Below are 11,455 nucleotides of genomic sequence, written 5' to 3' on the forward strand. Positions count from 1 at the left end.
AGCAGCTGGTCCTAGCACACTTCAAATCCTGTCTCCCCCCCACCCTGGACCCCCACCAATTCACATACCGCCAGAACAGGAGCACAGAGGATGCAGTCTCCATCGCACTGCACTCTGTCCTCTCACACCTGGACAACAACAACACCTACGCCAGAATGCTGTTTATAGACTTCAGTTCAGCATTCAATACAATCCACCCCTCACAACTCATCAGGAAACTGACAGACCTGGGCATCAGTTCCCTCATCTGCAAATGGTTACTGGACTTCCTGACCAACCGCCCCCAACATGTCCGGCTGGATAACCGCTGCTCATCTACAATCACGATGAACACCGGTGTAGCACAAGGCTGTGTGATGAGCCCTTTCCTCTACTCCCTCTTCACCCACGACTGCAGACCTGCTGATGGTTCCAACACCATCATTAAGTTTGCAGATGACACCACGGTGATTGGCCTCATCAGTGACAACGATGAGACCAGTCTGGTACGGGAACTGCTCTGCCTCGGACCGGAAGGCGTTGCAGAGGGTCGTGAAAACTGCCCAGCGCATCGCCGGAGCACCACTTCCTGCCATAAAAGACATCTACAGGAAGCGGTGTCTGAAAAGGGCTGGGAAAATCATCAAAGACCCCAGTCACCCATCACATGAACTCTTCACCCTCCTGCCCTCTGGGAGGCGCTACAGGAGCCTCCGGACTAAGACCACCAGGTACCGGAACAGCTTCTTCCCCACAGCTGTCAGACTCCTGAACTCTGCCTCCTGACATCTGACCAACGTTAACACATGGACTGAACATACACACACACACACAATGGACAACTGTACCCTCAAACACACAATAATAACATGGACTGAACCACCACTCACAACCACTAGCACTTTATAAGCCTCTGTAGAAACTATCTACACCCTCACTTATCTTAACTGCACTGCTGTATAGCTCAGTGTAAATAATCATTCTGTACAATATGATAATTTTTAATCCTACAACTGTTTATAACCTGCATAGTTCCCATTTCTGTATAACTGTATATCTCAGATTTCTGTATAGTTTTTCATATTTATATCCTGTTCGTAGCCTGTACATAAAGTTCTGCTCAAGATGGAAAGTTTGAATCCACTGGAAGGGCTGAAACTAGTGGGGATGTGGACACCAGTCTCGGTTCATCAGTCTAAGCTGTATATGGCTGCCATGGGACTGGACTCTGAACCCGACACCAGGAAAATTGTGTTGCTGCTCACGGTGGCTGGTCCTCACACCGCTGAAGTCTTCAACACGTTCAAGTTCGAGGAAGTTGGTGACAGAAATAAGCGGTTGAAAAGTTGACCACAGAAGAACACAGTATATGATAGGTACATCTTCTGATCTCAGATGCAGCAACCAGAAGACACTTTTGATTGCTTTGTGACTGATCTGAAGCTTAAAGCACAGTCATGTGATTTTGGGGGGTAAAAAAATTCTGGGGGGGCGCTCGTGTGCAGCTATGGAGTAGACGTGTTTTCTGTGCTCTCCGTGCCTTCTCACTCATAAAGTTGCACTTTAAGTTTATTTCTAGCTGGGTAGTTTTAAAATCTGTTTCGCGGACTGTCGGAGCCGATCTTTTGTCATCATGCCGAAGAAAGATGAGAGCCAGAGGGATACGTCCAAGGCGAGCCAGTCGGCGGCAGGTAATGATGCCATATTAGCGGCTATCGCTAACCATGGAGCTGAGCTTTCCAAAATAACCTCGCTCGTGGACGGGTTGAAGAAGTCGGTTGAGGGCCGTCTCGATGCAATTGATGCAACGCTAACTTCTCTCCAGAAGAAATATCATGAGTCTGAGCGCCGGTTTGAAGACCTTGATGAAGCTATGTCCGCTAACGATAGCCGATTAGCAGCGCTGGAAGCATCGTGCAAAGAGCTACAGGTGGTTAACACTCTCCTCAAAGCTAAAGTCAACGATCTGGAGGGGCGCTCTCGCCGACTCAACGTGAGGATTGCGGGAGTTAAGGAAGGGGATGAGAAAGGCAGCCCTACCGACTTCGTTGCTAACCTACTTCCAGAACTTTTGGGTCGTGAGAACTTCAGCAGGCCGATAAAAATAGACCGAGCCCACCGTAACCTGAGACCGAAGCCACAGCCCAATGAACGGCCACGTGTCATCATCGCTAAAGTCCACAACGACCGTGATGTGTTTGACATACTACGACTCAGCAGGCAAAGGTCTCCTATGCTGTACCGCGGAGACAGAGTTTCCATTTTTCCTGATTACACTGCGGAGGTCTCGGCGCAGCGGCAGGCCTTTGGTGGTGTGAGGAAGCGGCTGATCGACGCCGGTGCTAAGTGCTCTCTTCGCTTTCCCGCAAAGCTCCATGTCGAATATAACAACACATCGAAGACTTTTATGTCGCCGGAGGAAGCTGCACGGTTTGCTGACTCCATTGGCTCTGCAAATGAATAATAATTCACAAGTGACTTACTAATTTCACGACATGTTTACATATTCGCGCATTTTCTGCAGTAATGTTCTCTACCCAGCTATGTTGAATGTTTTGATCCAACATCTTTGTCCTCAGCTGATCAATGCGCAATATAAAGGTTTTTTTGGTTTGCATACTGTGATTTACATACTGTAGAGTTCATCTCTTTCCCGCACTGAAACGGTGTACAGTGCCTATTTTGCCTATTGGGTTTTGCCTCTACAGTATTTGTGTTACGTTGTGATATTGGGAATATGCACATGTTTCTGTATGCTCTGTCTCATTTCTGCATATTTGCAGTTTTGTTGCAACGGTTAAAGTTTTATATCCATCTAGATATTTGAGTTGGATCTTTCGTACTTGGTGCACAATTTTGTTTTTCATGTTTGTTAAATAGATTATATGTGGGGCGCACGGGGCTCCACGGTATTTTCTTTGAGTATTAGTGTTCAGTCAGGCTGGCCCTGGTTCCCGGCTGCCTCCCTGTTGGATATTGGGGGTGTTCCGCTATCTTTTTTTCTGCGGTTTGTGGGGTGGGTGGGGGTGGGAGAGGGGGGGGGGGTCTACTTGTTTCTAAATATGTGTCGTTTTTGTTTTTTGATGTAAGTGCCAGCTCTTTATTTGTCAAACCTCAAAGCCTTCATTTTGTCCTTCCACATCGTCGTACACCATCCACTCACTTAAGATGGGGATGAGCCACATCACTTTTACAACCTGGAATTGTCGGGGTATGGGCAAAGCTCTTAAACGTGGTAAAGTATTTTCGCATTTAAAATCTCTGTCTTCTGATATAATTTTTTTACAGGAGACCCATATCCAACCTTCAGAGCAGAGGCGATTAAGATCGGTATGGGTGTCACAGGTGTACCAGTCCGCCTTTTCTTCCAGGGCGAGAGGGGTTGCCATTCTTGTTCGCAGAACTATTCCTTTTATATTCAAAACTCAGATATGTGATCCAGATGGGAGGTTCATACTTGTTACAGGTACAGTCAACTCCACCCCTGTAGTCCTCTTGAACATCTATGCCCCTAATTTTGACAACCCTGACTTCTTTAGTAAAATATTCAATCTTGTCTCACAATACAATGACCATAATATCATTATCGGTGGTGATTTTAATTGTTATTTCGATCCATTGTTGGATAGGTCTTCTGCGTCCCTGGCCCCAACCTTGAGAGCTGTTTCTGTACTCAATACTCTTACTAAATCTTTGGACTTGGTTGACATTTGGAGGCACCAGCATCCGTTAGAAAAGCAATACTCTTTCTTCTCCCCTGTCCATGGCAGCTTCAGTAGAATTGACTATTTTCTTATTGATTCCAGACTTATTTCGAAAGTGGTTAGTTCCACTTATCACAGTATTTTAGTTTCGGACCACGCACCTCTCTCAACGGTAATTGACTTCAACCTATATACCCCCCAATACAATTGGAAATTTAACCCCTCTTTATATCTAAATGACTCTTTTACGGTTTACCTATCTACTAAAATCGCAGAATTTTTACAATTTAATGATAATGGTGTAGTTTCAGACTCTGTTTTGTGGGAGTCCTTTAAAGTCGTTATTAGAGGCCATATTATTGCTTATCAAGCTTCTCAGAACAGGGACAAACTCAGGCTGCGTACTAATATTGAGGCAGAGCTGTCTGTGTTGGAGGAGAAGTATCGCGATACCGGGGCTGCTGACACACTTAATACCATTCTCAAATTGAAATATGACTACAACCACATGTTGGGGGAGCAGGTCATGAATTGTATTCGTCGATTAAAACAGAAGCATTTTGAGCTTGGTGAAAAGGCTGACAAGGTGCTTTCCAGACAGCTGAAGGGCATTCAAGCTGAAAGGGCGATACACAGAATTCTCTCTGCAACTGGCCAGTTGCTGTCCGATCACAAGCAGATAAATGACAGATTTCGCAGTTTTTATTGTCAGTTATACACATCTAGTACTACGGCCACAGTTGCTGAAATCACTAATTTTCTTAATGCTTTAGACATCCCGACTCTTCCTGAGGCTGCACGGGGCTTACTCGATGCAGACTTTACGCTGGAGGAAATTAGAAATGCAATCTGCTCCTTTCCTAATGGAAAAGCATGTGGTCCGGACGGTTTCGGGATAGAGCTTTATAAGACACATATTGACGTTATCGCTCCCCTGCTACTTCGGATGGTAAATTGCGCAGTGTTAAACGGCTCATTCCCTCATTCTTTCTACGATGCCCATATATGTCTCCTCCTGAAAAAAGACAGAGACGAAACTAATGTTTCTTCCTATCGTCCCCTAAGTCTTCTCAACTCAGACCAAAAGATAATTGCTAAAGTCCTAACCAACCGGTTAAATAAGCACATAGGCTCTATAATTCATCCTGACCAATCGGGTTTTATCCCCAATAGATTCTCTTTTTCTAATACTAGATGTCTCTTAAATGCGATGTACTCAACGACACTGCCCAATTCTGCGGTGATTTCACTCGATGCCCAGCAGGCTTTCGACCAAGTGGAATGGAGTTATTTGTTTGCTACTCTTGAAAAATTTGGTTTTGGGTCGAATTTTTTGAATATGATTAAGTTGCTTTACGCTTGCCCTCGTTCCTCGGTCCTTACCAACCATGAGAGGTCGCTCCCGTTCCTCTTACACCGTGGGACAAGGCAGGGTTGTTGCCTCTCTCCAATGCTTTTTGCTTTAGCTCTTGAGCCGTTGGCCATTGCCATCAGAGCCAATTCCCATATCTCTGGTATAAATTGTGGCACGTCAGAGTACACCATCGGTCTGTATGCAGATGATATCATATTGGCTCTTTCAGATTTAAAGATCTCCCTTCCTCCACTTCTTAAGCTGATTGACAGCTTTGGCCACCTATCAGGGTTCACCATAAATTGGAAGAAGTCTGTTCTTATGCCGCTGTCGTCTGGTCTGGGCCCTGATTTCCTGTCTAGTTTGCCCTTTAAGGTCTCCCAGGATTACTTTTCATACCTGGGTATTAACATCCCTAGGAACTCAAAACTCCTCTTCAGGCTTAATTATTCGGTTCTAACTGATGAGCTCAAGTGTATGATAGATAGGTGGAAACTTCTCCCACTTTCAATGATTGGCCGTATCAATATAATCAAAATGGTTGTGCTCCCTAAATTCATGTACCTATTCCAGAACGTTCCTATTTTTCTCAGGTCTTCCTTTTTCAAAGCATTGGATGCCATTATCATGCCTTTCGTTTGGGCCTACAAGCCCCCCCGCATCTCGAAGTCTCACTTGCAAAAGCCCTCGGACGAGGGTGGTCTGGGCCTTCCAGTTTTCAGACATTATTACTGGGCCTGTAATGCCAGAGCCTGGGTCTTCTGGAATCTGCCTATAGTTGGTGATGCTGTGGGATGCAGGTCCAGCCCTAAATGGCTCGAATTGGAGCTTAGCACTGCTATCGAGCACACTGGAGCATCCTTGCCAGCTATCTTATTTTCAAAATCGGTTATTAAAAGTGCATGTGATGACTTTATTCTTTGCAACTCCGTAAAAATATTGAATCAAATTAAGAGAATCTTGAACCTCCCGGTAGTGTCAACTTTTGCCCCGATCTGCCACAATCCTAGCTTTACGCCTAGTACAATGGATGCTGCTTTCAAACAATGGCCTGTCAAAGGGTTAATTGCTATAAAGGATCTTTATATCGACAATCATTTTGCCTCTTTTGCTCAGCTTCAGACAAAGTACAATCTCCCTACAAGTCATTTTTTTCAGTACTTACAAATTAGGAATTATGTCAAGCAAGCATTCTCAAATTTAGATACCATCCCCATACAGCATGTCTTTTACAATATGATGAACGAACCTCCCACCTCAAAACACTTAATTTCTCGGCTTGTCAACCTTTTTTCTTCGGCAGCCCCCTCTTGCCATATTAAAGAGGCTTGGACAAGGGACACTGGTTTGGTTATCTCTGACGATCTATGGGCTGAAGTGTTAAGTCGGATAAAACTATGCTCTGTTAACGCCCAGCTTCAGTTAATTCAATTTAAGGTTGTCCATAGACTGCACTATTCCAAAACCAAATTGAACAAGATTTTTCCTAACGTTTCCCCCAAATGTGATAAATGTAAACTTGTGGACGGTACTCTTGGGCATCTTTTTTGGTCCTGTTCTACGCTTACAGCCTTTTGGACTAGTATTTTTAGTTTCTATAGCACTGTTTATGATAGGCAACTGTATCCTGACTGTCTTATGGTGATCCTGGGCTGCTCCGGCGACTCCTTGGCACTTCCCTTTGCTGTTCAACAGGCCCTCATGTTTGGTATGGTGATTGCCAAACGTTTGATTCTGGGGGAGTGGAAATCTGCCTCCCCTCCCTGCTTCAAGAGGTGGCTCGAGGAGATGGTCTCCTGTCTATACCTGGAAGAAATTCGGTTCTCTACGTCTGATTCCATGGAGAAGTTCAGGAAGATATGGGGGCCCTTTATAGACCACATTAAGAAGGACAGTCCACGCCCTGGGTCCTGACCACATTGTTTTAACTGCTTTCATTCTGAGCTGTTGCCCATAACTGTTTTTGCATGATTGTTATCAGCTCCTCCTAGCGATCTTTGGATTTGATCTTGTGGATTGGACTCACTAGATTGTGAGTTGTTTGACATGTATACCACTTGCTTTGTTTGCTTCTCTGCTGTTTTTAATAAGTGCTGGCCTTGTACCCTGTTGTGTGGTTTGTTGCTCTGTTTTTTTTGGTTGTTATTGTCTTTATTGTCTGTGTTCTTCTGTCCCGCTGTTTGTGAATGTGTAAAAAAATTTTGAAACTTGCATAAATAAATACATTAAAAAAAAAAAAAAAAAAAAAAATTCTGTGGTCTGTGATCCAATTGTGAATGTGATCCATGACAAACGGACTAGAGAACGGCTGCTCAGACGTGCCGAACCAACTGTGGATGAAGCAGAAAGTGTCATGCAAGTGAGTTAGCTTCGCAGCACGCAAAGGCATTTAATGGAACAAGTGTCACTGCAGTGCACGACAGTGTGAAAATAGCTGTGGTTAAAAAGAAAATGAAGAAGAATGTGTCACCAGCAAAGATAATCCAATGTACTCCTGAATAGGGATGGGTATCGAAACCCGGTTCTTGTTGAGAACCGGTTCCCACTGTTTCAATCCCTTGGAAGTGTTTGCCATTTTTGCAAACGATTCCTTTATCTATTCCAGTCGCCCCGAATGACGTCACCACGTTGCAGAGCGTCATTTACCTGGCAGGAAACACGGCGCGTAAGCGGCTCAAAAGTTTGGTTATACTTTACGAGAACGGATGACAACAGGACAACTTGCAATACTTGCAAGCAGATATTTCATTTAAGGGAGGAAACACTACGAATATGCAAAAGCATTTGCTCACAAAACACGCGATGACCTTAAATGAATGTCGTGTTTTTAATTCTGCTCCGGACTCGTGAATCTCAACCGAGCAGCAGCGGTAACGTTTGCACGTCCTCTGCCGTTAATGCGGCAGGTAAATAATCAACTTAAGCTGGGCAGACACTGTGCGATTTTTTTCAGTCGCGCGATTCAGCTCCTGCTCAAACTGCACGATTGACTCGCAGGGGTTAGAAGTTCATAGGTCATGATGCAGGTCTCACACTATACCGCCCGATGCTCTGATGCGACCTGAGCGCTCACACTGCGCGTCCATAAAATGAAGGTTATAACAGAAATTATGTCGCTCTCTCTGTCTTTCACTCACACAGACACACCACTTTGATAAATTGCTAATGAAAAACATGATCAGCTGTGATTGAGCAGCAGTGTCGATCCAACTATTTTCACGGTTGTTGTGGTCGTGATAATTTTGTGAGGCCACATCGAAAAGGCTCGGATGAGCTTTCCAAAGCTCTACAAGTTGTGCCTCCATTGCTTGTGTCCAGATCACACGCTGCACAGCCGCGCTGCTCCATCTTTTTCACCGACATTTATATGTTTGCACGTGAGCAGTGTGAGAAGCTGCGGTGACACCCTCACGACGGTCGTGAGGATTTCAACCAACCGACCAAGCGATTGATGATCGGGGGCTGGTCTTGAGGTGTAAATCGCTTCTCGTTACCCCACGTATACTACACGTCGTACGATTAAGGCCAAAATCGGGCCGATCACCAAAACGGTCGCACGACTGACAAATCGGCTCAAAATGGGCCAAAAAGCCGCACAGCGTAAGCCCAGCATAACAGTGCATATTATGTTAGCGCGATCTGCCTTATTACAAACCTGCCATTACTGTGCATTTAGTGACCATGATGAGACAGAGTCTGGCTCAGATGCTGGCAGCTCTCGCTGCAGTCTGCCGGCAGCGTCTCCTTTCAGGCAGGATAGACGAATGTCACCGAGCAGAGACTCAGTTTGTGGTCAAAGGCTTGCACCCGTTTGCCACAGCAGATGATTTTCGGTAAGTGAATGTGTTTAATTGTAGGCAGGGACATTACTGGATATTCTTGTGTAATTGCTACAGAATAATTTATGTTACACTTTATTATCGCTACAGAAGAATATTTATTTTATTATTTTACATTTACAATGTTTTTCCTGGGACCCTGTGACGCCCCATTGAAGAGCCGCAGGCTGGATCTCTTAAGATCTCACTGTTGGGTTTGTAAGGCCATGTTACTCCTAAATTTCTATCTTGTTCAAAGAGAAGATATAAAACAAAGTTCTGAGCTAATCGACCTTAGTGTTCTCCTTTTTTAAAGAGAATCGATAAAGAATCGAATCGTTAAACAGAATCGAAAATGGAATCGGAATCGTGAAAATTGTATAAATACCCATCCCTACTCCTGAAAGCCATGTGGTGGCAGACATGAACCCTGACAGTGTCCTGCTTATGGGAAGGAGGTGCAACTTTCTTTGTGGGCACAGTGTCTCCTGGAAATGTAAAAACTGAACACAATAAAGCAGAAGAAAGTGAGAGGCACTCAGGTTATGAAGCATATACTCCCAATAACATTGTTATTTAAGTTATTAGGCTCAGCAACACACCTGTTAACGTCCGTTTGAAACAGTTATCAACATTAACAGACTGAACTGGGCTTAATAACAGGAGTGCATCATTTTAGCAGATTATTCTGGTGAGTATCAGCTGCGCTGGGTTTGTAAATCGGGCCGTCCAGCTGCGGTGCTGATCCGACGCCACTCGTGCCAAAAACCCGGATAAATGTCACTTGATCAAGGAGCAGATGTGCATCAGATGAGATCAGCTGACTGCATGCGCTGTGCACAGCGGTGTGTGCTCTGTGTGTTAACAAGGAAAACGCAGATAAGAAAGTGGTGCACAAAAGCAGAGTAGTGACAGAATCGATGCGCATTACTGATATTTGAAGCATGTGTACCTGCACCTAACACACGGGTACTGTGGAATATAGTTTTACTCACCTAAGGCGCTCGTGCTCTCGTCCACTCCCAGCAACAATTAGCAGCTGTGCGGCGTCTGTGGCGTCGGTGCTCTCATCGCATGCGATGGAGTCAAAATCAAAAGCACAGCTTTGTCAGACAGGTGCAGTTTAATGTTGGCTGACGAGTCTTCAGTGCGTCGCACGACTGGATTTCTGGACACGCTGACGTTGTTGAAGTTCTGCACTTTTTCCACATTATTTCGGTGACTTTAACGAGGCCGTGTTTTATGAGGTCTCCATCTGAAAAAGGCTCGCCATGTCTCGCGATGAGTTGGGCGACCTCATAGCGGCTATCGGAGCCTTTTCCTGGACCTTTCGAGCACGAGATAAATACTGCTGCTGACCCTGCGGGAGAGTTAATGTCTGCTCTGGCTCAGCACCAGTGTCGGATGTACAGGCCTGATGTTTGGCTTCATAATGACGTCGCACATTATCCTCTTTCATAACTGCCACAGTCTCAGTGCAGATCAAACAGACACACTTGAGTTCTTTGAAGAAATCTTCACTCTCCCACCGTGTCTGAAATTTTCTGCACTCACTTTCTACCTTTGGCTTCTTTGGTTCTGACCTGTTTAGTAACTTGGGGTAAATTTCTTCTGTGATTGTCCTTTTTGGTGGAGCAACTGCCTTGATCAACAGTAGCTCCCCTGGTGTTAAAACGAAGAAGTGCAATACACTCATGCAAAAGTTGAAGTGCGGCCTTAATCTATTCTATTTATAAAATTACTTGCAGGCCAACTGCGGCCCACGGGCCGGAGTTTGGACACCCCGGAGTTTAGGTGGACGGCCTTGTCTTGGTAGGTTTACAGTTGTGCCATACTCCTTCCATTTCTGAATGATGGCTTGAACAGTGCTCCGTGGGATGTTCGAGGGTTGGGAAATCTTTTTGTAGCCTAAGCCTGCTTTAAATGTCTCAATAACTTTATCCCTGACCTGTCTGCTGTGTTCTTTGGACTTCATGGTGTTGTTGCTCCCAATATTCTCTTAGACAACCTCTGAGGCCGTCACAGAGCAGCTGTATTTGTACTGACATTAGATTACACACAGGTGCACTCTATTTAGTCATTAGCACTCATCAGGCAACGTCTATGTGCAACTGACTGCACTCAGACCAAAGGGGGCTGAATAATTACACACACCCCACTTTGCAGTTATTTATTTGTAACAAATGTTTGGAGTCATGTATGATTTTCGTTCCACTTCTCACGTGTGCACCACTTTGTGTTGGTCTTTCACCTGGAATTCCAATAAAATTGATTCATATTTGTGGCTGTAATGTGACAAAATGTGGGAAACTTCAAGGGGGCCCAATACTTTTGCAAGCCACTGTACAGTGTCCAGCTGAAAGATGATGCGAAGCCGCTAATCCAGGCTCCACGGAGAGTCCCAGCTCCGCTTAGGGATCGTCTTTAAAAAAAAAAAAAAAAAAAAAAAAGAGCTGGACAGGATGTCACAGTTGCAGCTCATCACAACAAGTGGAAGAACCGAACTCAATGCTGTGCATGGAGAAATGGAACAAAACTAAAGAACTGCGAGTATGCATGGACCCTGGAGATTTAATCTAAGCATAAACAAGAGCACTGCC

The sequence above is a fragment of the Mchenga conophoros genome, linkage group LG18, assembly GCF_057382185.1.
Source record: "Mchenga conophoros isolate Kocher_MC1m ecotype Shallow Benthic linkage group LG18, M_conophoros_male_GT1.1, whole genome shotgun sequence".
Classification (NCBI taxonomy): domain Eukaryota; kingdom Metazoa; phylum Chordata; class Actinopteri; order Cichliformes; family Cichlidae; genus Mchenga; species Mchenga conophoros.